Here is a 20,743-nt window from a genome sequence, read left to right as displayed (position 1 = left end):
AATCTTACAAGAAAAGATAAAGGAATCAAGAATAACCATTGCTCTAGATTTTCTCTCTCCTATTTACTTGCTTCTCACTCAGAAAAGATCTCTCTCTTTTCCTTTAAAACTGAGCGACTATTTATAGGGAATTATATAGTGGATGACAGCTAATCTGTCTTTTATTTTCGGATATGACTTGCGACATTCTCGCAACCTTACAAATGTTACTCTCGCAAACCCTCTAATTTTCGCAGGACCATCACATTTTTCTCATGATTTAGTTGACGTCGTTTATTTTTGGTTGCCCCTTCAAGGAGGTGTACTTCTAACATACAAGGTTAGCTCCTCCTATCCAGTCTTAACAACAACCAGTTGTTTTCGCAGCCTCTTATCCCTTTTACCTATAGGGTTTATGGTTACGAGACTGCACCCTAAGTGGGATTTTCTTCGGGCCGAGTGCAGTATAAGCCAAGACTTGTCAAGAATGGCAAGGTACGCTCCAGACGCCCCTGGCACTCTTGACTCAACCATGTACCTCGGCGCCTTGATCAGATTCTACACTCCTTGTGAGAGTCCTTATTACCTTAGTCGCCCAACCTAAGTCATATGCTTAAGCTGAGAATCCAAGGTGCCTCTCCCGGATGGGCTTTATTGATCCCAAATCTCCATGACTCAGGTTCCGGTGGCGGTGTAGCCTTTCCTTGATCCATCCAACATGTACCCCCTTATATGACGTACTTTAGGTCTTACATTTTCCTCTTACGAAATTTTATTCGCGAACTAGGGTGTACACCATAAAGGTTCTCCCATTTCTTTTATGTCATTGTTCTATGATTATCTCTGCGAAAGTTTAGCATATCATGATCTTGTTTTGATATGAATAATCTCGCAACTATTCTTTCAGAATCTATAACTTCTCAAAGCTTCTTACGGATAATATCTTTTCAAGTAAAATCTGTTACATGGTCTGTCAAGTCTATGACCAACATCTCTACCTTCTGGATCCATTAATTTATAAGCTCCCGTTCCAACTATCTCCTTAATGATGTAAGGTCCATCCCATTTTTTCGCTAACTTTCCACCATTTTCTCGCTGATATATTGGTGTCTCTCGCAGAACTAAATCTCCTGGTTGGAATTCGCGTATTTTAACAAGTTTATTATATTCTCGGGCTAATCTTCGCTGATAATTCTCCATACGTTGTAAAGCTCTTTCTCTTTTTTCTTCTAATTCATCAAGTTTGGTTAAGATCAAACCCGTACTAAGATTTTTTTCCCAAGCTTCTCTCTTTGTTGTCGGAATAACAACTTCTGTTGGTAACACCGCTTCAACTCCGTATGTTAAACAAAAAGGTGACATTCCAGTAGCTTTTCTTATAGTTGTATTATAAGCCCATACTGAATTATGTACTTTTTCTCACCATGCTCTATGATGTCCTTCTAATTTCTTCTTTAATATATCTGCAATTATTTTGTTTGTTGCCTCTGCCTGCCCATTAGCTTGTGGATACAAAGGAGTAGACTTTCCACATTTTATCTTGAATGCATTAAGTAACATTTCTATGTTCTATCCTTCAAACTGTTTCCCATTATCAGATACCAACTGCGCAGGAATTCCGAATCTGCAAATGATATTTTCGAATATGAATGTAAAGATATCTTTGTCGCGAATATGCTGTACTGCCTACACTTCTGTCCATTTTGTGAAATAATCTGTTGCGACTATTAAGTATTTTCTTTGTCTAGGTCCTGGTAAAAATGGCCCCACTATATCTAAGCCCCACTTACCAAAAGGCCAGACACTGGTTGAAGATGACAATGGTGCTCCAGGTGCGTGTATTTTCTTTCCATGCCGCTGACAATCTTCGCAACGTCTTGATATTTGTTTTGCATCTTCGTGCATGTATGGCCAGTAATAGCCTTGCATTTTTGCTCTATGTGCCAAAGATCTTCCCCCGCTATGATTGTCAGCATCCCCACTATGTAACATTTTTAGCACCTTTTCTCCTTCTTCTCGTGTCAAACATCTGAGTGATGGTCCATTAAAGGATTTTCGGTATAACAGCCCATCTCTTAATTCATAATTTGTTGCTCGGCTTTTTAACTTGTGTGTTTCCAATCTATTTCTTGGTGTTTCTCCTTTCGCCAAATATGCATAAAGTTTTGTTCTCCAATCTGCGATATTCTTCGTTTGTTCTTCTTCTCCACCGTCTATTATCATCACGTTCACTTCTTCTTCTTATTTATTGATTGATGGTGACAGAAGTGTCTGTATTTTTATGCATCTCGCAGTTGGATCTGTCATCATGCTTGATATGAAAGCAAAAGCGTCTGCGAGTCTGTTATCCTTCCTTGAAATGTTCCTCCATTTTATTTTTGGGATTTTCACGGACAATTCTTCAACGAGCTTCTTGTATTTCTTCAAGGATGGTTCATTTGTAGTGTACTCTCCCTTTATTTGGCGAATAACTAGCTGCGAATCACTAGTAATCCTGGCATTTTCTAGTTTCATTTCTATTGCGAACTTTGAGGCATGTATCACAGCTTCATATTCCGTTTCGTTATTAGTGGATGCGAATTCCAATCTGAATGAAAAAGCCATCTTCGCTCCTTCTGGCGAAATTAAAACAATTCCAACTCCATTTCCTTCTCCATTTGATGATCCATCTACCAATATCTCCCATCTATTTGGTTATGTTAATAAATCTTTTGGATCTCCGTGTTCTTCTTATATATCCATTATTCCTTCTACCGCTTCATCTTCTTCTAAAGGAAATTATGCCAAGAAATCTGCAACAACTTGTGATTTTGGTGAAGACAAAATTTCATATTTAATATCAAAGTGGCCTACTTGTGCATTCCATCTCTCCACTCTTCCTGATATTTTTGAATTCTTCATCACTGATTCAATTGGTACTTTTGTTAATACCTTTATTTTGTGTGCTTGAAAATATATGCGGAGCTTAAATGATGCATAAACTAATGCTAAGATTAGCTTCTCAATCTTTGAGTAATTCTTCTCGGGAGTATTAAAAGTTTTGCTAATGTAATAGATGGGTTTCTCCACTCCTGCGTCTATTCGCAATAACACGACACTTAATGCATGCGACGTCGTCGCAATATAGATTAATAATTCTTCTCCTGATTCTTCTTTTTGTAAAATAAATGTATTCATAAGATTTTCTTTGATCCCTGGAAAAGCTTTTTCACATTCATCAGTCCATTTGAATTTCGCACCCTTCTTGAGTATATCGAAAAAATACTTGCATTTGTCTGATGATCGCGAAATGAATCTCCCTAGCGAAGCTAAAAGTCCATTCAACTTCTGTACATCTTTTATTGTTGCTGGTGTTGGCATGTCACGAACTGCTTGCACTTTTTATGGATCAACCTGTATTCCTTCCTTTGATACAATGTAGCCTAAAAATTTTCCCGATGCAACTCCAATGGTACACTTCTCAGGATTCAGTTTACTGTCATACTGCCGCATTTGTTCAGAAATCTCCCTCAGGTACTGTACATAGTCTTTGGCTTCTTTACTCTTTACTAACATGTCGTCCACATATACTTCTAATGTTTTGTGTATCCATTTCGCGAACACCTTCTCTACCATTCTTTGGTATGTTGCTCCCGCATTTCACAAACCAAATGGCATTTTCGTGTAAAAATATAAACCTCTAGGGGCGAAAAAAGCAGTATGCTCTTGATCTTCTTCAGCGAGAGGGATCTGGTTATATCCTTTGTACCCATCTAAAGACGATACCCTATCATTTCCCGCTGCTGATTCCACCATTTGAGGAATATTTGGTAACGAAAAGCTATCTTTAGCGCAGGCTTTATTTAAATCAGTGAAATCTATGCAAATCGTTATTCCTTTGTTTTTCTTTGGAACAATGACCATGTTCTCTATCCACTCTGGGTATTTAGATTCTCTTATAATTCCTGCATCAAGCATTTTCTGTAGTTCTTCTTCTATTTGGGAATGGTAGGGTATTGCGATTTTTCTTATTCTTTGTTTAAATGGTCTCACATTCTTGTTAATATCCAGCTTGTGACATGCAATTGATGAATCTATTCCCGGTATCTCATCCATGCTCCCTGCGAAAATGTCTTTATATTCTTGCAAAAGGTTAACATTTATTTCTTTTTTGCCAACTTTCTGCGAAATTGTTTCTTTTTTGCTCGTCCTTCATAATGCTTTACTTCAATTTGATGACATAATTTCGCATTATCAACATCTCCTCTGATTTCACCTATTCCATTTGGTGTGGGGAATTTAATACATTGATGCAACGTTGATACTACAGCTTTTATCGCATGTATCCATGGTCTTCCTGGCAACATATTATATGGCGATTCCATATCCACCACGCATAGTGTCACGTGTGTTTCGATATCTCCTAGTGGATTTCGTACCACTATTTCTCCTTTAGGTTTTGTTGTGGATTTTCCAAATCCATGAAAAAGATATTTTCAACTGGACATTTCTTTATCTTTAAATCCCATTCCCCTAAACGCATGATAAAATATTATATCCACTGAACTTCCTGTATCGACTAAAGTTATGTTCAATGTCCATTCTTCCGTGGATTTTGTTGTTGTCCCCTTCTTTTTTCGCGTAATAGGTACTGTAACAACCAATGGAGATGTGTGGTTCAAATTTTCTTTTGGTATTTCTGTCGCCATGAATGTGATTTTTTGCTTTTCCCAATCTTTCAAGGGTGATGTCTTTTCTACCGCCATAACCTTCCTTCCTTCAAAATCTCGTTTATGTATCCTTCCTTTGATGTTTTCATGGAATTCATTAACCATTGTTTTTGTTATCATATTACACTCCAATCTTTTGTCATCTTCATTGACTCTAATCATTTTTCTTTTAACTGGTTCACTGATTTGTTTAATCACTTTCTTGATTTGAACAATCTCAACAACAATCTTCAACTTTCATTATGTAGTTGCAGGAAATCTTACACTACACCCCTCACAAGATTTCACTAACATTCAACTCATTTCAGATTAACAATCTTAATTTTATTGATGAATCTTTGAACAATCTTACAAGAAAATATAAAGGAATCAAGAATAACCACTGCTCTAGATTTTCTCTCTCCTATTTACTTGCTTCTCACTTAGAAAAGATCTCTCTCTTTTTCTTTACAAATGAGCGTCTATTTATAGGGAATTATATAGTGGATGACAGCTAATCTGTCCTTTATTTTCGGATATGACTTGCGACATTCTCGCAACCTTACAAATGTTAATCTCGCAAACTCTCTAATTTTCGCAGGACCATCACATTTTTCTCATGATTTAGTTGACGTCTTTTATTATTTCGTTTCTGAAGTTGTTCTGCGACACTGCTGTGTTGTGTTGTTATTAATTTCGCTAAGGCATTATTGCTGCGAGATTCTGATCCTACATATTGCCTCTTCTCATATCTTCTCTGCGAAGTAGAGAATGATGTGAGAAATCCCGCAGCTGTCCATCTCTTCATATTCTGCATTTATCACATGTATCCTTTCTTCCATCTATTTATTGACACGTCTTCTGTAACGCTCACGTCTTTTCACATTAATGGTGTTTATTTCTTCAAGTAAAAAAAATCTTCTTTATATATTCTTCTTACTCTTCTTTCTATTTTCTTTTTACTTTCTCTTCTCTTTTTACTCTCTCATCTCTGCAACTCTATTGTTCTTCCATAAATTCTGCCATTGCAACTTTTTCTTCTTTTAATCTTTTTAATTTCTTCTTCATCTCCATATTGTTCCTCTGTAGATCTGCAATGTTCGTAACTTTCTTCCTTTTTAATTTTTACGAATTAATCTTTCTGTTGGTTCTTTCCATGGATTCATCGAGGTTAGTTTTTTTTTTCTTTTGGGTTTTGCTGAAATTGATCTTGCTTACTGCTTTATTTGATGATGTTGCTTATGTGATTCCCATACTGTTGTTATTTCAGCAAAAATGTCTCTAACACCAAATTTACGGTTCAGAACCCTAATATTCCCAGATCGCAGCATAAGATTGTTGTAAGCAAAAGAAAGTCTGCGAATCAGAAGGTAGTAAGAAACATTATTCTTTTTCTAATAAAAATATTGTTTCCTTTGTTTCTTATATGGATTGTAATTCGCAGGGTGATAAGTATGCCAAAAAACCTCTCCACCTTAAAATCGTTGAAACCTCTGTTCCATTCCACTTACTTATCTCTTCTAAATATCCTGCGACATCTTCGCAAGTTAAACCATTATCTCCAATTCGCGAAAAGGCTGCCTCAAATTGCATTTATTCAACTGACCTTTCAATGATTGAAACCCCCCTTATTAATCCCTCTGTGAATGAAACTTCTTCTCCTCCTACTGATAATGTTTCTCAACCTTCTATCATTGCCAGTTCTCTAACTGAGCCTCTTCCTTTTTCAAAAGAAACCGTGGAAGGAATAGATATCGCTTTCAAAGTTTTGTCTGAGGTCCTGGATGATGGCAAGAAGTCTCCCATTGATCCTGTCAAGTCTGGTATTTGCGAAATTCTAAGTAAGTATTTTGGCTCTGACAGAGCTGCTTCGCAAACAGCTTTGGAAAAAGATTGTAATGTTCTTCGTCTCGAAAATCAAAAGCTCCAGAATGTTTCGCTGGATCGCGACAATCTTCTCAAGAAGAATGATGAACCGAGAGGTATGATTTCCTTATTTGTGTCTTCAATTTGCCTTTCTAATGATTTTATCCTTTCCATATTTAATTATCCTTGAAATCCCTCTTTCGAATGTTAAGCCTTAAACCAGAAACGAATAATGTAGAGATATCAATTTGAATCTGCTGTTGAAGAATCCCGTGTTGATAAAGAGATTTTGATGGATCAATATAACCAATTAGATAACATCTATTCATACTCTGTTGATCATATAAATAATCTTACCAATGAAAATACCCAATTAGTTCGGAGGCAAGATTTATTAAGTAATGAAATATCTCGCCTCTCTTATTATTTAACTAAAGCTAATCTAGGGATGGAATCTTTATCAGATGAGAATAAAACTCTATCTCAAGAGAAGCGAATTTGTTTAAATAAGATGGCGATATCTTCGAAACAACTTAGCATCCTTCAGAAAGTATGTGATGACCCAGAACAATCTCTTCGCTCTTTGAGAAATGAACTTAAAGAAGTACCAGAGTCATCTATCGTTGAAAGAGATACACTCATTCAAGGTAGAATAGCTTTAAGTGTAAGGGCGAATCAACTTAAAGAACAATATTCCAAATTAGAAGAATCTTATTCTTCTCTCGCGAAGAAAAATGCCTTTCTTATTTCTAAAGAGAAAAATCTTCAGTCTCGACTTAGAGGTTTAGTTGAGATAAATTTGATGATGCGATGGACCGTTGGGAGAATAGTTGCCTGACCTTGATTCAACATCTTATTTCGCAAAAGGAAGGTAGTCATAATAGTTTGACTGCCTTAACTATCTTTTCTTTGTTCTTCATCTTACTGAAATTTTGTATTCTACTTTTCGCAGAGTCTGAGAAAAATCTTCATTCCTCCATTTCTGTTTTGGAGGCTAAATATGCCAAAATTCGCAAAGAAAATGCACTACTCGTCTCTGTCCTTACTGGTTCTCACGACCGAGCAGAAAGAAGACTTGATTATCTTGCTTACTTTAAGGATATTCAAGATAGGAATCATCAGAGAGCACTTCTTCGTCAAGTTCATCTTCGAGCTGAAGTCCTTGTAAATGATATTTTATTGTCCAAATCTCTTCCTCCTATATCAATCGAACCTTTGGAAGTAGATGATGATGAAATTCCTCGTCCTGCTGACAGTGATTATGATTATGAAAGTGGTGGAGAGAATAGTCTTTCGGAAGATAGAGAAGAGATCCCTTCTAAGGAAGCAACTGTTGGTGCTAATCAAAATGAAAAAGAAAAAGAAATCTCTTATAAAGAAGTAATTGCTGGCGATAATCAAGGTGGAGGCGAAAAAGAAGTCCCTCTCAAAGGAATTATTGTTGGTGAAGATCAGAATCGAAATGAAGAAGAGGTTGGCGATAATGAGAACATTGGCGAAGAGCGTCCATTATCTCCTTCTACTGGAATTAATACTGAAGCATGAGCTTCTTATCTAGTTCTATCTTCTTTAATTGTTTCATCTTTATTATTTCTTGCGAATAATATTCTTCAACCAACTTTGGAATTAATTTTCTCTTTTAGTATTTTGCTGGCGAGAAAGATAATGCCTCTTGTTTACTGATTTTCATACTTGCCTCTCATTATCTTTCTTGCGAGAAATAATATGTTATGAATACTTATAAATATTTTGTTTTGTCAACAACTGTGTCTGCTCCCTCTCAAGCGTGGCATGATAGAATAGGTCACCCCTCTAGTCATATCATTCAAAAACTTCATTCCTTCAAACAAATTGTTTTAACAACTCCTCATTCTACATCGCTGTGTCATCTTTGTCAACTTGCTAAAAGCAAGAAATTACCTTTTCAGTTGTCTAACTCTCATGCAACTCAACCACTGTCACTTATCCACTGTGATATATGGGGGCCTACTGTTCCTTCTCTAAATGGGTATAAGTACTATATTCTATTCATAGATGATTATAGTAGGTTTCATTGGATTTATCCAATGGAACTGAAATCTGATGCTATACAATTTTTTACTCATTTTAAAAGTCATACTGAAAATCAGTTTTCCACAAAAATTCTTTCTTTTCAAGTTGATGGTGCTGCTGAGCTTGTTAAAGGGCCTTTTAAGGTTTTTCTAGATAAATGTGGCATTCTTACTAGAATCTCTTTTCCAAAAACCCAAGAGCAGAATGGCCTAGCTGAAAGAAAGCATAGGCACATTACTGAGATAGGCAATACACTCTTATTTAATTCTTTTTGTCCTAAAGAAATGTGGTATGATGCTTTCTTAACTGCCACTTACTTGATTAATATAACACCTAGTAGAATTCTGAATTACAAATCTCCTTTTGAGGTCTTGTTTGGTTATGTACCTAATTATTCTTTTCTCAAAATTTTGGTTCAATTTGTTATCCTCTTTTAACTCATACTAGAGTTGATAAACTTTCACCCAAGTCTGCAAAATGTGTCTTTTTGGGTTACAGTTCTCTTCATAAGGGTTATAGATGTTATAACCCTGTAACTAAAAAGCTACATATTTTTAGGAATGTTGTTTTTGATGAAACTCAGTTTTACTTTTCTTGTCCTATTTCATCATCATCTGTGCCAGCTGCTATAAATTCTTTGTCACCTGATAACTCTTCATCCTTGTCTACTGATATTTCTGCTCCATCTCCTTCTCATTCAATGGTTACAAGAGCACAAACAGGGATTTCAAAACCAAAACACTTTCCAGATCATGTTGCTCATGTGTCTATAAAACATCCTCTTCCTTCTGCATATACAAATTTATTAACCACAGAAACTGAGCCAAAGACCTTTAAGCAAGCAATGCAGAATCCTAAATGGTTTGTCTCTATGAAAGAAGAATATATAGCCTTGAATACATGGTAGTATGTAGCTACAGAATCACATATGAATATTTTAGGGTCCAAGTGGGTTTATAAGATTAAAAGGAAACCAGATGGGTCTATTGATAGATTTAAGTCTAGATTAGTAGCAAAAGGCTACAATCACCAGGATTGTATTGGCTTTAATGAAACTTTTAGTCCAGTTGTAAAGTGCACAACAGTGAGAGTTATCTGTGTATGGCTATTACTTATAATTGGCAAATCAGGCAGTTGGATGTGAGTAATGCCTTCTTACATGTCTTCTTAGATGAAGATGTATATATGTCGCAGCCACAAGGGTTCATAATTCCTGATTATCCCTCAGATTTTGTTTGCCATCTGAAAAAGAGTTTATATGGGTTGAAACAAGCTCCAAGAGCTTGGTTTCATAGATGTAGTACTTTTTTGGTTGATTATGGTTTCAAGAAATCTGTTTCAGATAATTCTATGTTTGTTCTTCATTCTCAGTATGGAATGCTTGTTTTGTTGCTCTATGTGGATGATATTTTATTGACTGGGAGTTGTGTTATGATGATTGATACTTTGATAACTTCTCTTAAACAAGAATTTGCAATGAAGGAACTTGGCAGTCTGGGTTATTTTCTTGGAATTGAAGCTATTAGAAATAATGATTCTCTTGTTTTAACTCAGAAAAAGTATACGTTGGAGTTATTGTCTAAAACTAATATGTTGGATTGCAAGCCATGTGACACACCAGTAGTCAAAGGTCCAAGGGTTCCTTTACATGATGGCAGTCTTAGACAATATTAGTGAGTATAGAACTGTTGTAGGAAGTTTGCAGTACTTAACAGTTACTAGACCAGACATCTGTTTTTCTGTGAATCATGTGTCCCAGTTTATGCCTAAACCTACAGATGTTCATCTTCAGCTAGTAAAGAGAATTTTGAGGTATTTGAAAGGCACACTTGGTGTTGGTATTACTTTGAAGAAGAGCAGTCTGACAACCTTAACTTCATATACTGATTCAGATTGAGCAGGATGTCCAGATACAAGGAGATCCACTTCAGGTTATGCAGTATTTTTGGGTTCTAATTTGATTTCTTGTTCTTCTAAGAAATATCCTATTGTTTCTAAGTCTTCTGATGAGGCAGAATATAAGTGTTTGTCTGTTGCTTCAACTGAACTAAAGTGCACTACACCATTTTCCCCGAGTTGCAACTAAATTTTGTAACGGCCCAGTAGCCGTTACAAACTTTTATGTTACAAATGGCCGTTACAACCTAGACGTAATAGGGAGGAGCCGTTATGAAATTTTTTCCAGATTCGTAATAGGGGGAAACTGTTACGAATAGTAACATGCTAATTTTTTACGTGTGTCAGTCACACGCTTGGTGACACTAGAGCCGGTAACAGATATTATTGCGCGTGTGCCATTCATCCGTGTGCCCCCTTTTTCCACCCAAGTTCACTAAGCTAGCGTATTATTCCTCCCCTGAAGAGATAAGCTCGTGAAGAGATAAGGGTTTCATCGAGTACACTCATTTCATTTTTTCACTTTCTCTTTCTCTCTTCGTTTCTCATCTCGTTGCCTCCGCAGAAGATACCAGAAATTTATCAAAGACATTTTTCGATCTGTTATTTCAATCGTAAGTTTCAAATCAGTTAGTATTCAAATTTCTCGATCTGTTATTTCAATCGTAAGTTTTTTTGTTTTTTTTTATTCATTCAATCATCGTCTTTTTTTTTTCATTGGGGTTTTTAATTTTAGGGTTTTTCCATCTGATAAATCTATTGTGATTTCTATTTCTGATTTCGTTTTAGGTTTATCTTTATCTGATATAAATCTGATACGATTTCTTTCTCTTATTTCAGGGTTTTATCTATGGGGAGCTTAAGAACTTTGAAGGTATTTGTTTTATCATCTGTTAAATCAAGTTTTAGGATTTGAAGGATATATACTAACTGATATTCTGATTTCATGTTAGGGTTTGAAAGACTGAAGAACTTTGAAAAACTCCAAAGAGCTAAAGTTGAAGGTATAAGAATTGATTTGCTTAATTTCAATTAGTATGAATTGATTTTTTTTACTTTTATTTTTAGGTTTTCAATTAGTATGAATTGATTTTTTTAATTTTAGTTTTAGGGTTTCAATTAGTATGAATTAATTTTTTACTTTAAAAAAAATATGATGTGAGTCAGTTAATTGAGACAATGTTACAAAACTTGCATACCATATGTATGAACTCTGTTTTCTTTGTAATATGTTTTCTATGAAATACTTGTAGCTCATCCTCTCCTCGTTGAGAGGATGTTTCTTTCGTTTTCATGAGGGCTTCGGCAAACCCACCACTAGGACTAAGTACTTGGTTTGATCCTATAAAGTCTATTTTGAAGGGTAATATGTCATCTGATGAGAACAAGAAATGGATGAAGTGTGACCGTAAGTCTGGTGAATACATACAAGGTGTGAAGTCATTTATACAGTTTTCCAAGAATAATGGTGGTGGGAGGGTTTTATTTTCATGTCCTTGTCGAAATTGTATGAATGGTAAAGGTTCAGTATCACTTAGTGAGATATCATTGCATTTGCTCAAATATGGTATTTGTTTGACGTATACAACATGGCGTCATCATGGTGAAAGTTCAGTAGAAGAACGGTCAAGACATAGGGATAAGACTACATCAGGTATGGATGGGAATGTTACAGTAGATGTGGATGTGGATGGGAATGTTACATCTGCTATGGATATGGATGTGAATGTCACAGAAGGAGTTGATGTGGATGAGAATGTTACAGCAGGTGTGGATGTGGATGAGAATGTTACAACAAATGTGGATGTGGATGAGAATGTTGGGACCAAAGGGTGTTGTAAGAAAAAGTTATCAGCGGCCGAGCGAGCAAGAGTACCATTGTATCCTTCGTGTCCTAAAGGAAAGTCAGCGTTGTATGTAGCGATAATGGTGAACAACATAAAGACTCAGTATGCGATTTCAGATAATGGTATGACTGCAATGTTAGAATTGATAAAAGAGTTGCTTCCCGAAGAAAACACCCTGCCAAGTAAGTTTCCAGATGTCAAGAAGATAATTCAAGAGTTGGGGATGGATTATGTAACCTACGATGCTTGCGTGAATGATTGTATACTCTATTGGAAGGATAAGAGTTCATTGCTGAAGTGCCCTGTATGTCAATAACCGCGGTATATAAGAGTTTTCAATGATGAGAGAATTACTCAAGTTACGCAGAAGACGTTGATACACTTTCCAAGAATTGCAAGGCTGAAAAGATTTTATAGTATACCATGGATAGCAGAGGCGATGCTTTGGCATTTTAGAGCACAGAATGATATCAATGTAATGCGTCATCCCGTTGATTCTTCAGCTTGGCGTTGTGCGGATAGTTTTTGTCCAGAGTTTGCTAAGGAAGCACGGATTGTTACTCTTGGTATAGCAACTGACGGCTTCAACCCCAATGGATGCTTTGGTCTCAATTATAGCTGTTGGCCGGTAATTCTCTGTCCGTATAATCTTCCTACTTCGATGTGTATGAAGAGGGAGTTTTCTATGTTATGTTTGTTGATATCAGGCCCGAGAGCACCAGGTAAAGATATCGATGTTTACTTACAACCATTGATTGAAGAGTTGAAAGACTTATGGAATGATGGTGTTATGACTTTCGACAGCTTCATCGGTTCTGAATTTCTGATGAGAGCTAGGTTGTTATGGGCAATTCATGATTTTCCAGCATTAGGGACTTTCTGGATGTGCAACTCATGGGTATTTTTCTTGTCCAAGTTATGGAGAAGAAACAGATGCTGAGTGGCTGCCATATAGTAAGAAGTTGTGTTATATGGGACATCGAAGATGGCTGCCAACGAAACACAAGTTTAGAGATTATAAAACAAACTTCAGTGGAGGAGTTGAGCATGGTAAATCTCCATGGACACTAACAGGATTGCAAGTTCAAGAGATGGTAGCTAATTTGAAAAGCAAACAGGGTAAAGGAAAACCACCATCAAAGAAACGTAAAACAGGGACTGAAGGGTATGCTGATGAAGAAATTTCCGATCACTCTTTATTTTCTCGAAGGTCTATTCTTTATGATTTGCCGTATTGGGGAGTGAACACAGTTCGTCACTGTACAAATGTGATGCATACCGAGAAGAATATAACTGAGCACATTGTTAATACTGTATTTGGAAATAGCAAGTCAAAAGATGGTCTTAATGCACGTAAAGATATGGAAGCTATTGGGATTAAAAAGCGGTTATGGTTGAAAGAGGATGACAACACGGGCAAGACAACAATGGAAGATGGGTCTTTTTCCTTAACAAAGGATGAAAAAGTTGCTTTCTGTACAGTTTTGAAGAATTTAAGGGTGCCTTCAAATTTCTGTTCCAATCTTCGCAACAACGTTGGTATAAATCCACCGGAGTTGAAGAATTTAAAGTCTCATGATTACCATGTTACGATGCAGTCTTTGTTTCCACTGCTTGTTCATACTGCAACTTCATTTCCTAAAGATCTGCGAGTTGCTCTTCTCCGGATTAGTTTATTTTTCAATATCTTATGTGCGAAGGTTATTAACAGAGAGCATCTTTTACAAGCTAAAGCTAGTTTGGTGGAGGCGATGTGTGTTCTAGAAAAATACTTTCCTCCATCCTTCTTTGTCATTAGTATCCACCAGATGATTCTTCTGGCAGATGAAACTTTAATCTGCGGTCCGGTCATATTTAGGTGGATGTACCCCTTTGAGAGGTAAATTTCCCATTTGACTATTTCCCCTGTTTAGCAATTTTGTTTATTGTGCTGTCATGATTAATTTATTTTATGCTAGAGGATGACTTTATTTCGTGAATATACTATTTGCGAATCCGTAATGTCCTTATTAGAAATTGCTAGTGTTGTAATTATTTAGTGGAACTCAGTTGTTAAATGCATGATTGGACTAACACAGTAGTATAAAAATCCAATGGTAACCATAAAAAGGAGTGGAACTGTTAGTTCTCATTATTGAAAGGTTGTGTCTTTTAACATCTTACTATGTGTGTTATGCTAGTGCTGATATGGAGGGTACAAACCCTTGCTTTATAGATTAAATTGAATTTGAGAATGTTATATGGAATGTCAGGTGCTGAGTGTAAGATACTTTGATTAAGAAAGTTTATATTTGAAGTTTTTTTCTTCTGAAATTTTATGAAGTTGACAACATAGTATAAGAATCATGCTTGATAAGGCCTTGACAGCTTCTACACTTTACTATTCTTTGTAGGTTAATGAAAGGCTTTAAAGGGTTGGTGCGCAATAAAAGGTACATTGAGGGATGCATTGCGAGAGGGTATTCGTTGCGAGAAGCTAGCTTATTTTTTATGGATGGCATGTCAGATGATGGTGATGGTACTCATAAACATACTCGACGGGTTTTTTTAGATGATGACTATGAGTTTGCAGATGAGATGCCTCTAAGTACTGGAAAGAGTATGAATTTAACTCAAGTACAATTTGAACAATGCCGCAGCTGGATCCTATCTAAGTATTTTGAGAGAGATGACTGGCGAAGGTAAACATTACTGCTTCAATGTATGGGTGTAAATTCAGGCAGGCCAGGCCGCCCGGCCCAAAAACTAAGACAGGTCGGGCAGGTCAGGCTTAATATTTGTGAGCCCGTAAACAAATTCAGGCCGGTAAAAGTAGATAATTTGCTACCCAAAGACCGCTCAAATTCCGCTTTTTATACGGGCAGGCCAGATCGGGCCGGACAGGCCACTATTTTGAATTTTTTTTTCTTTTAAGTTTAAATTTTCAAATGAATGGTATTAAATGTATTTATTTTTAATACAATATCCTTTCATTTTCTAACATTGCATACCGTAAGTGGAAGTATTATTTTATATTTAAATTATAATGACAAACTTTTAATTTTAGCCTATAATAAATAATTAATTAGAGTACAATAAACTTTCTATAAGAAAATTTATTACCATTAATGTTTTGAAAAGGCTAAGTAAAAACAACTGTATATTTTTTTTGACACAAAATTGACAATTATAAAATGGTAACTTTTAAGTCTTTTAAGAGGATATTAAATGATTAAAGGCACATAGAAGGCTTTCAGGTCGGGCACCAGGCCGGGCATCATAATTAATTGCAAATCCAGGCCAGGTCAGGTGGCCCATGACGGGCCATAACAGGCTTTGGGCTACTTCGGGTACGGGCGGACTCGGGCGGGTACATGCAGGCCGAGTATTTTCGGGTATTATTTACACCCCTACTTCAATGTGAATTTTAAATTGTTGTGTAGTATGCTAGAGTTATGCTATTTGTTTGTTCTTTGAAGTATCAATGTCTATGTATTTGGTTTTATTTGAGATAGCAGTTTCATTGATGCATTAAGATGTTTTCATTATTTGATATTATTTTTATGTGGTTGCAGGAAGTATGATTTCTATGTTAGCGGCAACACGTCTAATGGTCAGCAGACCTCAAAGAGTTTTCATGTATGGTTGCGCGACGAGGTAACATGATATCTTAAATCTTTCATCCCAACTTGTTATGTTTTTGGTTGTGATACTAACTCCAACATGAAATTTTATAGTTGATAGAAGCCAAAGAGACTGATTCAACACTTTGGAGACTCGTGCATGGACCCCTCTTCAAGGCACGATCCTACAGGAAATACCAAGTCAATGGCTTTACTTTTAGCACACTAGGTTGTGAGGCTAAGAATATATCGCAAAACAGTGGCGTATCAATGAAAGTTTTTACAAGACTGAAAGCGAAGTCCGCCGAGGAAGCAGAAATAACTTATTACGGAGTTATTAAAGAGATTATCGTCTTGAATTACATGGAGTTTGAAGAAACTGTTTTCTGTTGTGATTGGGTTAGTGTTGGAGATAAGAATGCGTGTAAGGTTGATGCAGTTTCAAAGGTTATAAAGGTCAACTTATCCAAGATGAAAAACAAAGTTAGAGTGTCCGATGAGCCGTTTATCCTTGCATCTGAAGCGACTCAAGTGTTCTACTCGAAGGATCTTACAGATGAGGGATGGTCCGTGGTGTTGCACTCACATCAGGGGTTAACTTGTTCAGTAGATAAATTTGAAGTTCCTACAGCTTATCAATCAGTTCTCACTGACAATGAGAATTTCAAAAAGTTTCTTTCAATTGGTTCTATTTGAAATGAAACTGATGCCACCTTTGGAATGTGTTGCGCTTCACCAATATCTATAAAAAGAACGACTTCCTTTGTTTTGCTCTTGTTTTGCTTTTGTTTTGTTTTATTTGATCGCTTATTATTTGAGAGGTGTTATTTGTTTTATTCGCTTGTTCTGTGATCTGGCAGCAGTAGTCGTTTTTTTTATAGATATTCGCTTGTTCGCTTGTTCTCTTGTGCAATATTTTCTTTCATGATGTTTGTTTTTTTTTCCAGGATATGGCAGCAGTAGTCGTCAATGAGTATGGACAACCAGTTTCCAGGAACTGCACGACAGCTGGTCACCGGAAGGGCTCATTAGTTCGTACACATGTGCCTGTTTCATACAAAAACAGGAAGCTTGTGCCTCAGAAGCATAAGGATGATGTTTGGAATACCCTTAAGGTACAAAAATTACCTTAATTAGGGTTGTATCCTCAGTTATTGTTCACTCCTTTAACTTCTTTTATAGTGGTTGTATCCTCAGTAAGCCATTAATGAGATCTGACTTTACAGGACGAATTTAATATCCCTGAAACATCGAAGGATATTGTTCAGAAGTCCATGGATGGTCCATGGAGGAGATTTAAAACTGAGTTACGTACCGATCATTATGATTTGCACCCTACTCATGAAGAAAGGATTCTACATGTTCCACCAACTGTAAGAGAAGAGGATTGGATAAAATTTTGTGAGAATGAAAAAGAAGAAAAGGCAGCACAAAGTAGAATTGACCATAAGCGGAAAAGACAACAATATGGCTACATACATTGTTCCGGTCGCAAACCTCATTGTTTGGTCAGAGCTGAATTGGTACGTAAGTTTTCTCGATCTCTTCTACATTCACAATTTTTCCCCATCTCTGTTGTATTTCAATAATGCCTCAAACTCTGATATATTCACAACTTGTCTCGATCTCTGTAAATGTAGGAGGCCGAGAATCCTGATGTAGATCAGTCCTGAGGATGTGTGGCTTAAAGCTCATACACAAGAGAATGGCTCAATCTTACCTAGCGCCCAGCCATATGCTGTGAGTCAGTTCACTTTTCAGTTATTTCAAGTCTTCTCATTTTTTTTAGTTAAACATATTATAATTTTCTCGATTGTTATGCTTGGCACAACAGGATAAGCTGAAGAAGGCGCAAGAAGAGATCAAAGAAAAACTGGATGCAGGTCTTCCAGTAGAGGAACTTTGTGCACTTGCTGCGGATTTTGGAAAGGATACTAGAGGACGGGCTCGTTCTCTTGGTCTTGTATCTCGTACACAAGTCCAACTTTCTGCTCCTGCGCGTCACAAGGTCAATGAGTTGAAACAGAAGGAGGGTGGTGTTACTCAAATGGTGGAAGAACTAGGTGGAAAGGTGGGGGTTCTAATCGAAGGACTTGGCAAATTATGCCACATAGTTCAAGATATCCAATCTGCAATGCCAGCATTAGTTGGCTCAAACTTGGCCAGCACCTCAAAAGCTCCATCTCCACAGGGTGTTTTTGCTTCACTTCTATCATCTCCACAGGGTGTTTCTGCTTCACCTCTATCATCTCCACAAGCGGCGACGAGTTCACCAGCTGCATCAGGAGTACATGGCATGCCGCGTTGTTCATTACTGAACTTAGAGGGTCAAGTGGTTGTAACTGGTAACATCTGTACTGGTGGTTTAGGAGAAATAATTCACGGAGATCATGTACCCTTACATCTTGCCAAGGTGTATATCGAAACTATTTCCAAGCCAGATGCAATAACTGTGAGTGCCAACAAGTATGCAGCTACCTTCAGAGACGTTGGAATTGGAGGATATGTGCTTCATCCAAAGATGTGCCTCTCAAGTTACGACACACCATCTCTTTCTTTTTGATGTGTCAACCTTTTTGAGCATCGCGTAGTATCTGCCTCAACTCATATGGTTCTTTTTGGTCTTTTTATGCAGTTCAAACTTTTTTATGTATGCTCTTATGCAGTGGTGCATAACAAGTTTTTAGGCTTATTTTCCCCTTTTTTTTTCCAGTTCACACTTTTGTATGTATGCTGACTAATACGCATACTCTTATGCAGTTGTGCATAAGAATAGATTTACTTGAAGCAACTTCTGCAGTGCTGCATAACAAGTATTTAGGCTTATTTTCCTTTTTTTTTGCAGTTCACACTTTTGTATGTATGATGACTCATACGCATACTCTTATGCAGTTGTGCATAAGAATAACTTTTTTTGTCCGATGTAACTTTTTCCTGAATTATGTGAACACAAACCGGCTTATGAATGGATATGCACTTTCAGTTCATCATTTATTTGTATATGTGTGGGTGGATTTTGTTCTGTTATATGTGAATGCACAGGGGATTTCTCGCAAGGTCAGCTGAAGCAGCAGTAGCCAGCCGGAGAAATATCAATCCCTGGTAAGTACTTCACTTGGTTATATTTGTACTATAAATTTTAAGAGACGTGGTTTCTGACCTTTAATTTATACTTGCGAGGTATTATGATGGTGGGAAGTGAACTACAACTGGATTGGCATCAACTTGTGTACCTGCTAGAATACCGGGCAAGTACTTAACTTGTATATTTCTAGATTCCATGTTTCTTACGGGACTTTTGTTTGTTGCGCGTGCGAGAGAGCTTATGGACTTTGGTTTGTTTCAAGACCAATTGCAATGATGGCCTGGATCAGTGGTTGCATTTTCAGTTGAAGCTCTTGATGACTAAATCATGGGTTTGTTCTTATTACAAAACCACAGTAAGTATTTCTCATTGTTCTTCTCCCCAATTTATATTTTTTTTGAAGTTTTTTCTGCTTTTAACATAGGTTGGTATATATGCTTAGGAAGTTTAAACTTAGCAGATACTTTTCATCTATAACTTTATGCATGGATTTCGAACTTGAAGTCTTAAAATTTGCAGCTTCAAGTTGGTTTATCAGCTCTAGCTGTGAACATAGAAAATTTGCAATAAGTTTCTATGTACAGTCTAAGTTATATAAATTTGTGAACATAGGAATTTCTATGAACTGATACTTATGGGAATTTGTATGAATTCCCCTACTATTTGATACTTAGAATAATTTAAGTTCTATTTTGTATGAATCCTTTGTATGAATCCATTTGAATGTGATTAGAATTGATTGAATGAACATGAATTTGATTGAAAAAAATAATGTTGATTGTGAAGGAGAAATGAAAGGTGTATGCAGGTGGTTATTTTGAATTCCGGCGTATTCCGACCGAGAATGAGCTGCCGGTCAACCTTGACCTGGTCAAAATTGGTCATTGCTGACTGATTTTGACCAGGTCAAGGTTGACCGGCAGTAATTTTTTTACTGTTGTAAAAAATTCGTAAAGGCTTCAGCTTGTTACAACGTTCTGTTACTAAATAAATTCGTAACGTCTCTATCATGTTACGACAGTGCCACGTAGTAACGGCTCTTCGCTGTTACAAGCGCCGTTACAAAAAAAAATCGTAACGGCTGCTGGGCCGTTACAAAAAAATTGTAGCACCCCTTTTCGTAACGGTCTTGAACAGTTACAACCCCGATTCGTAACGCTCAATAACCGTTTCGAATCGGAAAAAATGGTGTAGTGGTGGCTTGTGGATTTACTATCTGAGTTACATGTTTCTGTTACCAGTCCACCTTTACTCTTGTGTGACAATACAACTGCTTTGGCATTAGCATCTAATCCTGTTTTCCATGCTAAGACAAAGCATATAGAGATACTGTACCATACTGTAAGGGAGTTGGTGGAAAGTGGCTTTCTAAAGTTGCAGCATATTTCAAGTGAAGACCAGTTAGCTGATCTATTTACAAAAGGGCTTTGTTCACCTACTTTTTCAAGGTTGTTGCAATCATTATTAGATTCCAGCAAACGGGCTTCTGCAAGTTCTTGCTCTGCTTCATCAAGTTCAAAAGCTTCTTCAATTTCAGTTTCTGATGTTACTTAGTTTGTTATAATGTTTTTCCTACTTTGTGTTTTCAAACTGTCATGTTCTTGTCAGCCCCTTACAGTTTGAAGGGTGTATTAGATATTGTAAATGTCAAGTCAAGAACTATTGACTTGACCTATCCTGCGTAGTGTTTGTGTGAATAGTTTGTGTGCCTGTAATGACACTACAATT

The sequence above is a fragment of the Papaver somniferum genome, chromosome 10 (genome assembly GCF_003573695.1).
Source record: "Papaver somniferum cultivar HN1 chromosome 10, ASM357369v1, whole genome shotgun sequence".
Classification (NCBI taxonomy): domain Eukaryota; kingdom Viridiplantae; phylum Streptophyta; class Magnoliopsida; order Ranunculales; family Papaveraceae; genus Papaver; species Papaver somniferum.
The sequence above is the reverse complement of the archived record's forward strand: the minus strand, read 5'-3'. Positions refer to the sequence as shown.